Here is a 17,689-nt window from a genome sequence, read left to right as displayed (position 1 = left end):
TCTCTCGTGGCCTACCCTCAACAAAGGGGTTTACTTCCAGAAGCTAGCGCATTCGTAAACTCCAAGCGGCGCAGCGAAGTCTATGGAACCGTGACCATGCAGCAGGTGCATTAAGCGCCTCAGTTGTCTCGCTGCCTTCCTGATCTCACGACATGAAAACCATGAGCTTTCAGAACCTAGCAGACAGTGACCTGTCTGCCTTCGATCCTCTTTGCCACATCTGCTCTTGCGAAAGTCATCAGATTGTTGGATGGTTACTCAGGGAGGTCTGGCTGCCACTGAAGCCAACCGCAGCAGAGGGGTCGCTTTACCTTTGGCCTTCGCTCACCATCTCAGTCTTCCCAAGAGAGGCAAAAGGGCATTTCTGTCCCCATGCATTCTATAGACACATATTCACGTGGAGTCAACAACCCGACCTCTCTTGGTGTGACGAATCAACTTCCGGGGCACTAGTGGTCCAGGGAGGAATATCGCTTTCTAGACCATCAATCAGTCCCACACCTCTAGTACACCGGAAGGGGTCCGAACAGTGGACGGAACGTCAGGCTGGTTAGTTGCAACAGAGCGAAAAAACAATTGTGACCCACTGATAAAAGGGACTGTCCAGTCAAGGTTGTATACAAATATCTACTTTAGTATTAATACAACAGACAGTTCTAACACACTACAAAATACAACCCACCCTATAAAGGAAAACAGGGGACAGACAGTTTCACAAAGGAGAGGGATGCACTCTGGATACTGACAGGAGTGCAGTCGGTAAAGCAATCAGTCTGAACTGTTCAAGGTTATTTGGTTGCAGCAGCAAGGGAGCAAGAGGTCGTAAATGTCACTAAGGGCCTTCGGAGAAGGACCAGGGGGACAGAACCACAATGTAACTGGTGTTTGAGATGATCTTGGTACTCGACAGCATCGAGTGGCTTCCAGCATGCTTTGTAGCTCCGGCGACAGAGTTCAAGAGGGACGACAGATGCGGATATCAGTTGGCAGGCAGTTTGGTAAGCGAGGCTGGGCGGACGGCTGCAGGCTGCCCTACCCGGCGGCTCGGGGTGAAGAATCGTTGTCTGTGTGCTGGTTGGTGGATCTGGAACGCTGGTCGAGGGTTCTCAGACGGCTTTAGTGACTGCAGCGTGAGAACAGCCACAGTGGTGCAGCCGGTCGCAGTTTGAGAGCTCGACTGCTTCGAAAAAGTCCTTAAAAGATGGACGCTGGTTGATGCTTGTTGTGGCACTCCTCCGAGCTTCTTCTCAATGCTTGGGTCGACGTTTAAGGCGGCCGACCCAAAGCTGAGAAGAGTGTTTGCCGGCAACGGCCTTGTCCTTTGTTCAGAGACTCTCTGGCACTTCCCACCTAGGAAGCTTGCTGGCTTAACCTAGCAGGGCACGCTGTGTGCTGGCTGGGTACCGGTTCTGGTGCTGCTTGATGGATCCTCTGAGTCGGGTATCTCCCTCTGTTCCCTGGGAGATGTTTTGGGAGGTATTTTGCTTCCCTCTTGGAAATCCTGGACTTCCTTCACTGGCGGAAGCTGTGAGGCAGACTGTACCATCACCGAGGGTCCGAATGAGTCCTTCTTCGTACTCCTTTTGAAGTCGTCGGATGATCTGCTCAGTGAGGGGCTCAGCCCTCTTTTAAAGCCAAATGGGCCCCAGTGATTGGAGCATGCTAAGCCTACCTTAAAGACCCAATCCTGGGTCCCCACCACCAATCTTCTGTCATGCGTAAGGTCATGACCAGAGTGCTTTGCAACAGGAAAGGTAAGGGGTGACAACATGTACTACTAAGCCGCACCCATCTTCCTGTCTCCTGTGGATCAAAGTGGCTCTCTGGTTAATTGAGCTCGAGAACAGACTGTCTGCATCAAATCACATATATCTTCCCTCTGAAAGGGGGTGGCCCTGCAGCGGTTGCCTACTGTAAACAGTTGTTCCACACATGACATTCAATGGCCTTCATACAGAGGGGTGGGAGCTAGCTTCAAGCTGACACATTGCATATGAAAAAGGTGTTGGGGTTTCCTGCCCTGTGTTAGTTCTGTGAACAGGCCTCTTGGCAGGCCTGCTTCACTTAACTCTCATCAGTATGCGCTGCCATCAGAGAGAACCTAACAATAGGCAGGGCATATCGATGGAGCCTTTGCTATTTTAAGTAGGCTGACCAGGGCCGGAGGAAGGCGTTGCCTTCCCCCTTCAGAGATGCTTTGATGTACCCATGGCTGTCACATTGCAGCTAAATGTGACAGGAGGACCGCACCGGTAGACTGTGTCCCCCAGAGTGCACTTGACTATGTGTTTGTTGTGCAGTGTCCATTGGGAAATGTGTGCGGGATAGCCCCACACATTTCCAGGAGGTTTACCTACCAACATTCCATTTCTTTTTTAAAAGTATCAAACCAGCCCAGGCGGAGCGCACACTCCCCGTGCGGATGGTCTAATTCCTCACTCTTGGTCAGGTTCTTCAATTCCTACCAGTCAAGTGGTCTCTTCTGTCTGTGTCTGCACTTCATTTGCACAGCAAACAGGCATGTCTTTCCCATGGCAACAGTGTCTTCTCCAAGCTGCACACACAGACAGCCGTTTCTCAGGCTAAATGTTCTCTTCTGACCTCAGTGGCAGAGCCACACTAAGCAGATGGCTCTGCAAAGGCCCAGGGGCTACAGCAAAAAGCCTGAACAGGGCAAGGCCGCTTCATTTTTGGCAGTGGAGTGGAAGTAGAATTGCAGGGTCCGCCCTATGAGACAGGGTACAAGACGTGAATTACATAGGACCTTTTCACTTTTCCCAGAGTCCCCTGCAAAATCGGGTCTATTTTCAAGGACAAGTGCAATTATCACAAACAGGTAGGTATGTGATGGCATGGAAATGTATCGAAATTGTAATGGTTTGGTCAACAGTTGGAACGCTCAGAGACAAATTGATTCACTTCTTGTCAATGTCCTGGCTGCACTGCAGAAACAGCTGGTCGTCCTGGTGGAGCATCACTTCACCTGTCCCCAAAGGAGCCCATTTCTCGATGCTGTCCTCGCTCCTGTGCAATCCTCCAATGGCTCTTTGCATTCTCAAGCCTCTCCCATGTTGCCTTGGCAGCGGCCTGCCCAATAATCTCTCAGGAGGGCGGGGTCACTTGCCAACAGGCCACCGATCATGCTAAGGGAAAGAGCGCACAGGTAGCAGCCTGCTCATTTGCATGTTTACTCCCAGAATCCTATGCATACCTTGCTACTATATTTGCTGTCAGTTTGGTGAGCGCAAGATGATACAGGTGTTCACCTCAACAAATCTCGGCACTGGAATCCAGGCGGTTTTATGAGTTTGACAAAGGATGCTCAGGATGGAGCTTGCTGGGATCAGTGCAAGTTAAATGGGAATCCATTCCCGGGGCGCACGGGCCTCTGGGTCAGGTGCTTTAGCTTTGCGCAGTGGCAGTATCGTAGCTCATGAGGTTTAACCGAGGCGCGATTATTGCTTATTGAAAACTTTACCCAATACCCCGCCATGACAGCTTGAAATATAGCTGGAATTGGTAATTTTTGACAGTCTCTACGGAGGCTGAACCGATTTGTTTGAAAAGGAGACAATGACGCTTTTACTCCACTGGAGAAGACCTAGCAAGAGGGGTGTGTTTTTCGGAACCCATCCCTTCTATTCTTTGTTCTCTCGTGGCCTACCCTCAACAAAGGGGTTTACTTCCAGAAGCTAGCGCATTCGTAAACTCCAAGCGGCGCAGCGAAGTCTATGGAACCGTGACCATGCAGCAGGTGCATTAAGCGCCTCAGTTGTCTCGCTGCCTTCCTGATCTCACGACATGAAAACCATGAGCTTTCAGAACCTAGCAGACAGTGACCTGTCTGCCTTCGATCCTCTTTGCCACATCTGCTCTTGCGAAAGTCATCAGATTGTTGGATGGTTACTCAGGGAGGTCTGGCTGCCACTGAAGCCAACCGCAGCAGAGGGGTCGCTTTACCTTTGGCCTTCGCTCACCATCTCAGTCTTCCCAAGAGAGGCAAAAGGGCATTTCTGTCCCCATGCATTCTATAGACACATATTCACGTGGAGTCAACAACCCGACCTCTCTTGGTGTGACGAATCAACTTCCGGGGCACTAGTGGTCCAGGGAGGAATATCGCTTTCTAGACCATCAATCAGTCCCACACCTCTAGTACACCGGAAGGGGTCCGAACAGTGGACGGAACGTCAGGCTGGTTAGTTGCAACAGAGCGAAAAAACAATTGTGACCCACTGATAAAAGGGACTGTCCAGTCAAGGTTGTATACAAATATCTACTTTAGTATTAATACAACAGACAGTTCTAACACACTACAAAATACAACCCACCCTATAAAGGAAAACAGGGGACAGACAGTTTCACAAAGGAGAGGGATGCACTCTGGATACTGACAGGAGTGCAGTCGGTAAAGCAATCAGTCTGAACTGTTCAAGGTTATTTGGTTGCAGCAGCAAGGGAGCAAGAGGTCGTAAATGTCACTAAGGGCCTTCGGAGAAGGACCAGGGGGACAGAACCACAATGTAACTGGTGTTTGAGATGATCTTGGTACTCGACAGCATCGAGTGGCTTCCAGCATGCTTTGTAGCTCCGGCGACAGAGTTCAAGAGGGACGACAGATGCGGATATCAGTTGGCAGGCAGTTTGGTAAGCGAGGCTGGGCGGACGGCTGCAGGCTGCCCTACCCGGCGGCTCGGGGTGAAGAATCGTTGTCTGTGTGCTGGTTGGTGGATCTGGAACGCTGGTCGAGGGTTCTCAGACGGCTTTAGTGACTGCAGCGTGAGAACAGCCACAGTGGTGCAGCCGGTCGCAGTTTGAGAGCTCGACTGCTTCGAAAAAGTCCTTAAAAGATGGACGCTGGTTGATGCTTGTTGTGGCACTCCTCCGAGCTTCTTCTCAATGCTTGGGTCGACGTTTAAGGCGGCCGACCCAAAGCTGAGAAGAGTGTTTGCCGGCAACGGCCTTGTCCTTTGTTCAGAGACTCTCTGGCACTTCCCACCTAGGAAGCTTGCTGGCTTAACCTAGCAGGGCACGCTGTGTGCTGGCTGGGTACCGGTTCTGGTGCTGCTTGATGGATCCTCTGAGTCGGGTATCTCCCTCTGTTCCCTGGGAGATGTTTTGGGAGGTATTTTGCTTCCCTCTTGGAAATCCTGGACTTCCTTCACTGGCGGAAGCTGTGAGGCAGACTGTACCATCACCGAGGGTCCGAATGAGTCCTTCTTCGTACTCCTTTTGAAGTCGTCGGATGATCTGCTCAGTGAGGGGCTCAGCCCTCTTTTAAAGCCAAATGGGCCCCAGTGATTGGAGCATGCTAAGCCTACCTTAAAGACCCAATCCTGGGTCCCCACCACCAATCTTCTGTCATGCGTAAGGTCATGACCAGAGTGCTTTGCAACAGGAAAGGTAAGGGGTGACAACATGTACTACTAAGCCGCACCCATCTTCCTGTCTCCTGTGGATCAAAGTGGCTCTCTGGTTAATTGAGCTCGAGAACAGACTGTCTGCATCAAATCACATATATCTTCCCTCTGAAAGGGGGTGGCCCTGCAGCGGTTGCCTACTGTAAACAGTTGTTCCACACATGACATTCAATGGCCTTCATACAGAGGGGTGGGAGCTAGCTTCAAGCTGACACATTGCATATGAAAAAGGTGTTGGGGTTTCCTGCCCTGTGTTAGTTCTGTGAACAGGCCTCTTGGCAGGCCTGCTTCACTTAACTCTCATCAGTATGCGCTGCCATCAGAGAGAACCTAACAATAGGCAGGGCATATCGATGGAGCCTTTGCTATTTTAAGTAGGCTGACCAGGGCCGGAGGAAGGCGTTGCCTTCCCCCTTCAGAGATGCTTTGATGTACCCATGGCTGTCACATTGCAGCTAAATGTGACAGGAGGACCGCACCGGTAGACTGTGTCCCCCAGAGTGCACTTGACTATGTGTTTGTTGTGCAGTGTCCATTGGGAAATGTGTGCGGGATAGCCCCACACATTTCCAGGAGGTTTACCTACCAACATTCCATTTCTTTTTTAAAAGTATCAAACCAGCCCAGGCGGAGCGCACACTCCCCGTGCGGATGGTCTAATTCCTCACTCTTGGTCAGGTTCTTCAATTCCTACCAGTCAAGTGGTCTCTTCTGTCTGTGTCTGCACTTCATTTGCACAGCAAACAGGCATGTCTTTCCCATGGCAACAGTGTCTTCTCCAAGCTGCACACACAGACAGCCGTTTCTCAGGCTAAATGTTCTCTTCTGACCTCAGTGGCAGAGCCACACTAAGCAGATGGCTCTGCAAAGGCCCAGGGGCTACAGCAAAAAGCCTGAACAGGGCAAGGCCGCTTCATTTTTGGCAGTGGAGTGGAAGTAGAATTGCAGGGTCCGCCCTATGAGACAGGGTACAAGACGTGAATTACATAGGACCTTTTCACTTTTCCCAGAGTCCCCTGCAAAATCGGGTCTATTTTCAAGGACAAGTGCAATTATCACAAACAGGTAGGTATGTGATGGCATGGAAATGTATCGAAATTGTAATGGTTTGGTCAACAGTTGGAACGCTCAGAGACAAATTGATTCACTTCTTGTCAATGTCCTGGCTGCACTGCAGAAACAGCTGGTCGTCCTGGTGGAGCATCACTTCACCTGTCCCCAAAGGAGCCCATTTCTCGATGCTGTCCTCGCTCCTGTGCAATCCTCCAATGGCTCTTTGCATTCTCAAGCCTCTCCCATGTTGCCTTGGCAGCGGCCTGCCCAATAATCTCTCAGGAGGGCGGGGTCACTTGCCAACAGGCCACCGATCATGCTAAGGGAAAGAGCGCACAGGTAGCAGCCTGCTCATTTGCATGTTTACTCCCAGAATCCTATGCATACCTTGCTACTATATTTGCTGTCAGTTTGGTGAGCGCAAGATGATACAGGTGTTCACCTCAACAAATCTCGGCACTGGAATCCAGGCGGTTTTATGAGTTTGACAAAGGATGCTCAGGATGGAGCTTGCTGGGATCAGTGCAAGTTAAATGGGAATCCATTCCCGGGGCGCACGGGCCTCTGGGTCAGGTGCTTTAGCTTTGCGCAGTGGCAGTATCGTAGCTCATGAGGTTTAACCGAGGCGCGATTATTGCTTATTGAAAACTTTACCCAATACCCCGCCATGACAGCTTGAAATATAGCTGGAATTGGTAATTTTTGACAGTCTCTACGGAGGCTGAACCGATTTGTTTGAAAAGGAGACAATGACGCTTTTACTCCACTGGAGAAGACCTAGCAAGAGGGGTGTGTTTTTCGGAACCCATCCCTTCTATTCTTTGTTCTCTCGTGGCCTACCCTCAACAAAGGGGTTTACTTCCAGAAGCTAGCGCATTCGTAAACTCCAAGCGGCGCAGCGAAGTCTATGGAACCGTGACCATGCAGCAGGTGCATTAAGCGCCTCAGTTGTCTCGCTGCCTTCCTGATCTCACGACATGAAAACCATGAGCTTTCAGAACCTAGCAGACAGTGACCTGTCTGCCTTCGATCCTCTTTGCCACATCTGCTCTTGCGAAAGTCATCAGATTGTTGGATGGTTACTCAGGGAGGTCTGGCTGCCACTGAAGCCAACGGCAGCAGAGGGGTCGCTTTACCTTTGGCCTTCGCTCACCATCTCAGTCTTCCCAAGAGAGGCAAAAGGGCATTTCTGTCCCCATGCATTCTATAGACACATATTCACGTGGAGTCAACAACCCGACCTCTCTTGGTGTGACGAATCAACTTCCGGGGCACTAGTGGTCCAGGGAGGAATATCGCTTTCTAGACCATCAATCCGTCCCACACCTCTAGTACACCGGAAGGGGTCCGAACAGTGGACGGAACGTCAGGCTGGTTAGTTGCAACAGAGCGAAAAAACAATTGTGACCCACTGATAAAAGGGACTGTCCAGTCAAGGTTGTATACAAATATCTACTTTAGTATTAATACAACAGACAGTTCTAACACACTACAAAATACAACCCACCCTATAAAGGAAAACAGGGGACAGACAGTTTCACAAAGGAGAGGGATGCACTCTGGATACTGACAGGAGTGCAGTCGGTAAAGCAATCAGTCTGAACTGTTCAAGGTTATTTGGTTGCAGCAGCAAGGGAGCAAGAGGTCGTAAATGTCACTAAGGGCCTTCGGAGAAGGACCAGGGGGACAGAACCACAATGTAACTGGTGTTTGAGATGATCTTGGTATTCGACAGCATCGAGTGGCTTCCAGCATGCTTTGTAGCTCCGGCGACAGAGTTCAAGAGGGACGACAGATGCGGATATCAGTTGGCAGGCAGTTTGGTAAGCGAGGCTGGGCGGACGGCTGCAGGCTGCCCTACCCGGCGGCTCGGGGTGAAGAATCGTTGTCTGTGTGCTGGTTGGTGGATCTGGAACGCTGGTCGAGGGTTCTCAGACGGCTTTAGTGACTGCAGCGTGAGAACAGCCACAGTGGTGCAGCCGGTCGCAGTTTGAGAGCTCGACTGCTTCGAAAAAGTCCTTAAAAGATGGACGCTGGTTGATGCTTGTTGTGGCACTCCTCCGAGCTTCTTCTCAATGCTTGGGTCGACGTTTAAGGCGGCCGACCCAAAGCTGAGAAGAGTGTTTGCCGGCAACGGCCTTGTCCTTTGTTCAGAGACTCTCTGGCACTTCCCACCTAGGAAGCTTGCTGGCTTAACCTAGCAGGGCACGCTGTGTGCTGGCTGGGTACCGGTTCTGGTGCTGCTTGATGGATCCTCTGAGTCGGGTATCTCCCTCTGTTCCCTGGGAGATGTTTTGGGAGGTATTTTGCTTCCCTCTTGGAAATCCTGGACTTCCTTCACTGGCGGAAGCCGTGAGGCAGACTGTACCATCACCGAGGGTCCGAATGAGTCCTTCTTCGTACTCCTTTTGAAGTCATCGGATGATCTGCTCAGTGAGGGGCTCAGCCCTCTTTTAAAGCCAAATGGGCCCCAGTGATTGGAGCATGCTAAGCCTACCTTAAAGACCCAATCCTGGGTCCCCACCACCAATCTTCTGTCATGCGTAAGGTCATGACCAGAGTGCTTTGCAACAGGAAAGGTAAGGGGTGACAACATGTACTACTAAGCCGCACCCATCTTCCTGTCTCCTGTGGATCAAAGTGGCTCTCTGGTTAATTGAGCTCGAGAACAGACTGTCTGCATCAAATCACATATATCTTCCCTCTGAAAGGGGGTGGCCCTGCAGCGGTTGCCTACTGTAAACAGTTGTTCCACACATGACATTCAATGGCCTTCATACAGAGGGGTGGGAGCTAGCTTCAAGCTGACACATTGCATATGAAAAAGGTGTTGGGGTTTCCTGCCCTGTGTTAGTTCTGTGAACAGGCCTCTTGGCAGGCCTGCTTCACTTAACTCTCATCAGTATGCGCTGCCATCAGAGAGAACCTAACAATAGGCAGGGCATATCGATGGAGCCTTTGCTATTTTAAGTAGGCTGACCAGGGCCGGAGGAAGGCGTTGCCTTCCCCCTTCAGAGATGCTTTGATGTACCCATGGCTGTCACATTGCAGCTAAATGTGACAGGAGGACCGCACCGGTAGACTGTGTCCCCCAGAGTGCACTTGACTATGTGTTTGTTGTGCAGTGTCCATTGGGAAATGTGTGCGGGATAGCCCCACACATTTCCAGGAGGTTTACCTACCAACATTCAATTTCTTTTTTAAAAGTATCAAACCAGCCCAGGCGGAGCGCACACTCCCCGTGCGGATGGTCTAATTCCTCACTCTTGGTCAGGTTCTTCAATTCCTACCAGTCAAGTGGTCTCTTCTGTCTGTGTCTGCACTTCATTTGCACAGCAAACAGGCATGTCTTTCCCATGGCAACAGTGTCTTCTCCAAGCTGCACACACAGACAGCCGTTTCTCAGGCTAAATGTTCTCTTCTGACCTCAGTGGCAGAGCCACACTAAGCAGATGGCTCTGCAAAGGCCCAGGGGCTACAGCAAAAAGCCTGAACAGGGCAAGGCCGCTTCATTTTTGGCAGTGGAGTGGAAGTAGAATTGCAGGGTCCGCCCTATGAGACAGGGTACAAGACGTGAATTACATAGGACCTTTTCACTTTTCCCAGAGTCCCCTGCAAAATCGGGTCTATTTTCAAGGACAAGTGCAATTATCACAAACAGGTAGGTATGTGATGGCATGGAAATGTATCGAAATTGTAATGGTTTGGTCAACAGTTGGAACGCTCAGAGACAAATTGATTCACTTCTTGTCAATGTCCTGGCTGCACTGCAGAAACAGCTGGTCGTCCTGGTGGAGCATCACTTCACCTGTCCCCAAAGGAGCCCATTTCTCGATGCTGTCCTCGCTCCTGTGCAATCCTCCAATGGCTCTTTGCATTCTCAAGCCTCTCCCATGTTGCCTTGGCAGCGGCCTGCCCAATAATCTCTCAGGAGGGCGGGGTCACTTGCCAACAGGCCACCGATCATGCTAAGGGAAAGAGCGCACAGGTAGCAGCCTGCTCATTTGCATGTTTACTCCCAGAATCCTATGCATACCTTGCTACTATATTTGCTGTCAGTTTGGTGAGCGCAAGATGATACAGGTGTTCACCTCAACAAATCTCGGCACTGGAATCCAGGCGGTTTTATGAGTTTGACAAAGGATGCTCAGGATGGAGCTTGCTGGGATCAGTGCAAGTTAAATGGGAATCCATTCCCGGGGCGCACGGGCCTCTGGGTCAGGTGCTTTAGCTTTGCGCAGTGGCAGTATCGTAGCTCATGAGGTTTAACCGAGGCGCGATTATTGCTTATTGAAAACTTTACCCAATACCCCGCCATGACAGCTTGAAATATAGCTGGAATTGGTAATTTTTGACAGTCTCTACGGAGGCTGAACCGATTTGTTTGAAAAGGAGACAATGACGCTTTTACTCCACTGGAGAAGACCTAGCAAGAGGGGTGTGTTTTTCGGAACCCATCCCTTCTATTCTTTGTTCTCTCGTGGCCTACCCTCAACAAAGGGGTTTACTTCCAGAAGCTAGCGCATTCGTAAACTCCAAGCGGCGCAGCGAAGTCTATGGAACCGTGACCATGCAGCAGGTGCATTAAGCGCCTCAGTTGTCTCGCTGCCTTCCTGATCTCACGACATGAAAACCATGAGCTTTCAGAACCTAGCAGACAGTGACCTGTCTGCCTTCGATCCTCGTTGCCACATCTGCTCTTGCGAAAGTCATCAGATTGTTGGATGGTTACTCAGGGAGGTCTGGCTGCCACTGAAGCCAACCGCAGCAGAGGGGTCGCTTTACCTTTGGCCTTCGCTCACCATCTCAGTCTTCCCAAGAGAGGCAAAAGGGCATTTCTGTCCCCATGCATTCTATAGACACATATTCACGTGGAGTCAACAACCCGACCTCTCTTGGTGTGACGAATCAACTTCCGGGGCACTAGTGGTCCAGGGAGGAATATCGCTTTCTAGACCATCAATCAGTCCCACACCTCTAGTACACCGGAAGGGGTCCGAACAGTGGACGGAACGTCAGGCTGGTTAGTTGCAACAGAGCGAAAAAACAATTGTGACCCACTGATAAAAGGGACTGTCCAGTCAAGGTTGTATACAAATATCTACTTTAGTATTAATACAACAGACAGTTCTAACACACTACAAAATACAACCCACCCTATAAAGGAAAACAGGGGACAGACAGTTTCACAAAGGAGAGGGATGCACTCTGGATACTGACAGGAGTGCAGTCGGTAAAGCAATCAGTCTGAACTGTTCAAGGTTATTTGGTTGCAGCAGCAAGGGAGCAAGAGGTCGTAAATGTCACTAAGGGCCTTCGGAGAAGGACCAGGGGGACAGAACCACAATGTAACTGGTGTTTGAGATGATCTTGGTACTCGACAGCATCGAGTGGCTTCCAGCATGCTTTGTAGCTCCGGCGACAGAGTTCAAGAGGGACGACAGATGCGGATATCAGTTGGCAGGCAGTTTGGTAAGCAAGGCTGGGCGGACCGCTGCAGGCTGCCCTACCCGGCGGCTCGGGGTGAAGAATCGTTGTCTGTGTGCTGGTTGGTGGATCTGGAATGCTGGTCGAGGGTTCTCAGACGGCTTTAGTGACTGCAGCGTGAGAACAGCCACAGTGGTGCAGCCGGTCGCAGTTTGAGAGCTCGACTGCTTCGAAAAAGTCCTTAAAAGATGGACGCTGGTTGATGCTTGTTGTGGCACTCCTCCGAGCTTCTTCTCAATGCTTGGGTCGACGTTTAAGGCGGCCGACCCAAAGCTGAGAAGAGTGTTTGCCGGCAACTGCCTTGTCCTTTGTTCAGAGACTCTCTGGCACTTCCCACCTAGGAAGCTTGCTGGCTTAACCTAGCAGGGCACGCTGTGTGCTGGCTGGGTACCGGTTCTGGTGCTGCTTCATGGATCCTCTGAGTCGGGTATCTCCCTCTGTTCCCTGGGAGATGTTTTGGGAGGTATTTTGCTTCCCTCTTGGAAATCCTGGACTTCCTTCACTGGCGGAAGCCGTGAGGCAGACTGTACCATCACCGAGGGTCCGAATGAGTCCTTCTTCGTACTCCTTTTGAAGTCGTCGGATGATCTGCTCAGTGAGGGGCTCAGCCCTCTTTTAAAGCCAAATGGGCCCCAGTGATTGGAGCATGCTAAGCCTACCTTAAAGACCCAATCTTGGGTCCCCACCACCAATCTTCTGTCATGCGTAAGGTCATGACCAGAGTGCTTTGCAACAGGAAAGGTAAGGGGTGACAACATGTACTACTAAGCCGCACCCATCTTCCTGTCTCCTGTGGATCAAAGTGGCTCTCTGGTTAATTGAGCTCGAGAACAGACTGTCTGCATCAAATCACATATATCTTCCCTCTGAAAGGGGGTGGCCCTGCAGCGGTTGCCTACTGTAAACAGTTGTTCCACACATGACATTCAATGGCCTTCATACAGAGGGGTAGGAGCTAGCTTCAAGCTGACACATTGCATATGAAAAAGGTGTTGGGGTTTCCTGCCCTGTGTTAGTTCTGTGAACAGGCCTCTTGGCAGGCCTGCTTCACTTAACTCTCATCAGTATGCGCTGCCATCAGAGAGAACCTAACAATAGGCAGGGCATATCGATGGAGCCTTTGCTATTTTAAGTAGGCTGACCAGGGCTGGAGGAAGGCGTTGCCTTCCCCCTTCAGAGATGCTTTGATGTACCCATGGCTGTCACATTGCAGCTAAATGTGACAGGAGGACCGCACCGGTAGACTGTGTCCCCCAGAGTGCACTTGACTATGTGTTTGTTGTGCAGTGTCCATTGGGAAATGTGTGCGGGATAGCCCCACACATTTCCAGGAGGTTTACCTACCAACATTCCATTTCTTTTTTAAAAGTATCAAACCAGCCCAGGCGGAGCGCACACCCCCCGTGCGGATGGTCTAATTCCTCACTCTTGGTCAGGTTCTTCAATTCCTACCAGTCAAGTGGTCTCTTCTGTCTGTGTCTGCACTTCATTTGCACAGCAAACAGGCATGTCTTTCCCATGGCAACAGTGTCTTCTCCAAGCTGCACACACAGACAGCCGTTTCTCAGGCTAAATGTTCTCTTCTGACCTCAGTGGCAGAGCCACACTAAGCAGATGGCTCTGCAAAGGCCCAGGGGCTACAGCAAAAAGCCTGAACAGGGCAAGGCCGCTTCATTTTTGGCAGTGGAGTGGAAGTAGAATTGCAGGGTCCGCCCTATGAGACAGGGTACAAGACGTGAATTACATAGGACCTTTTCACTTTTCCCAGAGTCCCCTGCAAAATCGGGTCTATTTTCAAGGACAAGTGCAATTATCACAAACAGGTAGGTATGTGATGGCATGGAAATGTATCGAAATTGTAATGGTTTGGTCAACAGTTGGAACGCTCAGAGACAAATTGATTCACTTCTTGTCAATGTCCTGGCTGCACTGCAGAAACAGATGGTCGTCCTGGTGGAGCATGACTTCACCTGTCCCCAAAGGAGCCAATTTCTCGATGCTGTCCTCGCTCCTGTGCAATCCTCCAATGGCTCGTTGCATTCTCAAGCCTCTCCCATGTTGCCTTGGCAGCGGCCTGCCCAATAATCTCTCAGGAGGGCGGGGTCACTTGCCAACAGGCCACCGATCATGCTAAGGGAAAGAGCGCACAGGTAGCAGCCTGCTCATTTGCATGTTTACTCCCAGAATCCTATGCATACCTTGCTACTATATTTGCTGTCAGTTTGGTGAGCGCAAGATGATACAGGTGTTCACCTCAACAAATCTCGGCACTGGAATCCAGGCGGTTTTATGAGTTTGACAAAGGATGCTCAGGATGGAGCTTGCTGGGATCAGTGCAAGTTAAATGTGAATCCATTCCCGGGGCGCACGGGCCTCTGGGTCAGGTGCTTTAGCTTTGCGCAGTGGCAGTATCGTAGCTCATGAGGTTTAACCGAGGCGCGATTATTGCTTATTGAAAACTTTACCCAATACCCCGCCATAACAGCTTGAAATATAGCTGGAATTGGTAATTTTTGACAGTCTCTACGGAGGCTGAACCGATTTGTTTGAAAAGGAGACAATGACGCTTTTACTCCACTGGAGAAGACCTAGCAAGAGGGGTGTGTTTTTCGGAACCCATCCCTTCTATTCTTTGTTCTCTCGTGGCCTACCCTCAACAAAGGGGTTTACTTCCAGAAGCTAGCGCATTCGTAAACTCCAAGCGGCGCAGCGAAGTCTATGGAACCGTGACCATGCAGCAGGTGCATTAAGCGCCTCAGTTGTCTCGCTGCCTTCCTGATCTCACGACATGAAAACCATGAGCTTTCAGAACCTAGCAGACAGTGACCTGTCTGCCTTCGATCCTCTTTGCCACATCTGCTCTTGCGAAAGTCATCAGATTGTTGGATGGTTACTCAGGGAGGTCTGGCTGCCACTGAAGCCAACCGCAGCAGAGGGGTCGCTTTACCTTTGGCCTTCGCTCACCATCTCAGTCTTCCCAAGAGAGGCAAAAGGGCATTTCTGTCCCCATGCATTCTATAGACACATATTCACGTGGAGTCAACAACCCGACCTCTCTTGGTGTGACGCATCAACTTCCGGGGCACTAGTGGTCCAGGGAGGAATATCGCTTTCTAGACCATCAATCAGTCCCACACCTCTAGTACACCGGAAGGGGTCCGAACAGTGGACGGAACGTCAGGCTGGTTAGTTGCAACAGAGCGAAAAAACTATTGTGACCCACTGATAAAAGGGACTGTCCAGTCAAGGTTGTATACAAATATCTACTTTAGTATTAATACAACAGACAGTTCTAACACACTACAAAATACAACCCACCCTATAAAGGAAAACAGGGGACAGACAGTTTCACAAAGGAGAGGGATGCACTCTGGATACTGACAGGAGTGCAGTCGGTAAAGCAATCAGTCTGAACTGTTCAAGGTTATTTGGTTGCAGCAGCAAGGGAGCAAGAGGTCGTAAATGTCACTAAGGGCCTTCGGAGAAGGACCAGGGGGACAGAACCACAATGTAACTGGTGTTTGAGATGATCTTGGTACTCGACAGCATCGAGTGGCTTCCAGCATGCTTTGTAGCTCCGGCGACAGAGTTCAAGAGGGACGACAGATGCGGATATCAGTTGGCAGGCAGTTTGGTAAGCGAGGCTGGGCGGACGGCTGCAGGCTGCCCTACCCGGCGGCTCGGGGTGAAGAATCGTTGTCTGTGTGCTGGTTGGTGGATCTGGAACGCTGGTCGAGGGTTCTCAGACGGCTTTAGTGACTGCAGCGTGAGAACAGCCACAGTGGTGCAGCCGGTCGCAGTTTGAGAGCTCGACTGCTTCGAAAAAGTCCTTAAAAGATGGACGCTGGTTGATGCTTGTTGTGGCACTCCTCCGAGCTTCTTCTCAATGCTTGGGTCGACGTTTAAGGCGGCCGACCCAAAGCTGAGAAGAGTGTTTGCCGGCAACGGCCTTGTCCTTTGTTCAGAGACTCTCTGGCACTTCCCACCTAGGAAGCTTGCTGGCTTAACCTAGCAGGGCACGCTGTGTGCTGGCTGGGTACCGGTTCTGGTGCTGCTTGATGGATCCTCTGAGTCGGGTATCTCCCTCTGTTCCCTGGGAGATGTTTTGGGAGGTATTTTGCTTCCCTCTTGGAAATCCTGGACTTCCTTCACTGGCGGAAGCCGTGAGGCAGACTGTACCATCACCGAGGGTCCGAATGAGTCCTTCTTCGTACTCCTTTTGAAGTCGTCGGATGATCTGCTCAGTGAGGGGCTCAGCCCTCTTTTAAAGCCAAATGGGCCCCAGTGATTGGAGCATGCTAAGCCTACCTTAAAGACCCAATCCTGGGTCCCCACCACCAATCTTCTGTCATGCGTAAGGTCATGACCAGAGTGATTTGCAACAGGAAAGGTAAGGGGTGACAACATGCACTACTAAGCCGCACCCATCTTCCTGTCTCCTGTGGATCAAAGTGGCTCTCTGGTTAATTGAGCTCGAGAACAGACTGTCTGCATCAAATCACATATATCTTCCCTCTGAAAGGGGGTGGCCCTGCAGCGGTTGCCTACTGTAAACAGTTGTTCCACACATGACATTCAATGGCCTTCATACAGAGGGGTGGGAGCTAGCTTCAAGCTGACACATTGCATATGAAAAAGGTGTTGGGGTTTCCTGCCCTGTGTTAGTTCTGTGAACAGGCCTCTTGGCAGGCCTGCTTCACTTAACTCTCATCAGTATGCGCTGCCATCAGAGAGAACCTAACAATAGGCAGGGCATATCGATGGAGCCTTTGCTATTTTAAGTAGGCTGACCAGGGCCGGAGGAAGGCGTTGCCTTCCCCCTTCAGAGATGCTTTGATGTACCCATGGCTGTCACATTGCAGCTAAATGTGACAGGAGGACCGCACCGGTAGACTGTGTCCCCCAGAGTGCACTTGACTATGTGTTTGTTGTGCAGTGTCCATTGGGAAATGTGTGCGGGATAGCCCCACACATTTCCAGGAGGTTTACCTACCAACATTCCATTTCTTTTTTAAAAGTATCAAACCAGCCCAGGCGGAGCGCACACTCCCCGTGCGGATGGTCTAATTCCTCACTCTTGGTCAGGTTCTTCAATTCCTACCAGTCAAGTGGTCTCTTCTGTCTGTGTCTGCACTTCATTTGCACAGCAAACAGGCATGTCTTTCCCATGGCAACAGTGTCTTCTCCAAGCTGCACACACAGACAGCCGTTTCTCAGGCTAAATGTTCTCTTCTGACCTCAGTGGCAGAGCCACACTAAGCAGATGGCTCTGCAAAGGCCCAGGGGCTACAGCAAAAAGCCTGAACAGGGCAAGGCCGCTTCATTTTTGGCAGTGGAGTGGAAGTAGAATTGCAGGGTCCGCCCTATGAGACAGGGTACAAGACGTGAATTACATAGGACCTTTTCACTTTTCCCAGAGTCCCCTGCAAAATCGGGTCTATTTTCAAGGACAAGTGCAATTATCACAAACAGGTAGGTATGTGATGGCATGGAAATGTATCGAAATTGTAATGGTTTGGTCAACAGTTGGAACGCTCAGAGACAAATTGATTCACTTCTTGTCAATGTCCTGGCTGCACTGCAGAAACAGCTGGTCGTCCTGGTGGAGCATCACTTCACCTGTCCCCAAAGGAGCCCATTTCTCGATGCTGTCCTCGCTCCTGTGCAATCCTCCAATGGCTCTTTGCATTCTCAAGCCTCTCCCATGTTGCCTTGGCAGCGGCCTGCCC

General features: G+C 50.7%; 4 non-coding genes across 4 annotated transcripts; all 4 read left to right on the top strand.

Moving 5' to 3' along the window:
* Positions 1–3,404: 3,404 nt before the first annotated feature.
* On the top strand, positions 3,405–3,545 carry LOC138496299 (U4 spliceosomal RNA). Its single transcript, XR_011277824.1, has one exon. It is a non-coding gene; the product is annotated as a U4 spliceosomal RNA (small nuclear RNA).
* A 3,508-nt stretch (positions 3,546–7,053) lies between these two features.
* On the top strand, positions 7,054–7,194 carry LOC138496298 (U4 spliceosomal RNA). The gene has a single exon (XR_011277823.1). It is a non-coding gene; the product is annotated as a U4 spliceosomal RNA (small nuclear RNA).
* A 3,508-nt stretch (positions 7,195–10,702) lies between these two features.
* On the top strand, positions 10,703–10,843 carry LOC138496297 (U4 spliceosomal RNA). Its single transcript, XR_011277822.1, has one exon. It is a non-coding gene; the product is annotated as a U4 spliceosomal RNA (small nuclear RNA).
* Positions 10,844–14,351: 3,508 nt separating this feature from the next.
* On the top strand, positions 14,352–14,492 carry LOC138496612 (U4 spliceosomal RNA). Its single transcript, XR_011278108.1, has one exon. It is a non-coding gene; the product is annotated as a U4 spliceosomal RNA (small nuclear RNA).
* The last annotated feature ends 3,197 nt before the right edge of the window (positions 14,493–17,689 follow it).

Source organism: Ambystoma mexicanum, chromosome 10 (genome assembly GCF_040938575.1).
Source record: "Ambystoma mexicanum isolate Mex_15411 chromosome 10, UKY_AmexF1_1, whole genome shotgun sequence".
Classification (NCBI taxonomy): Eukaryota; Metazoa; Chordata; class Amphibia; order Caudata; family Ambystomatidae; genus Ambystoma; species Ambystoma mexicanum.
This window is presented reverse-complemented; position numbering and strand designations above follow the sequence as displayed.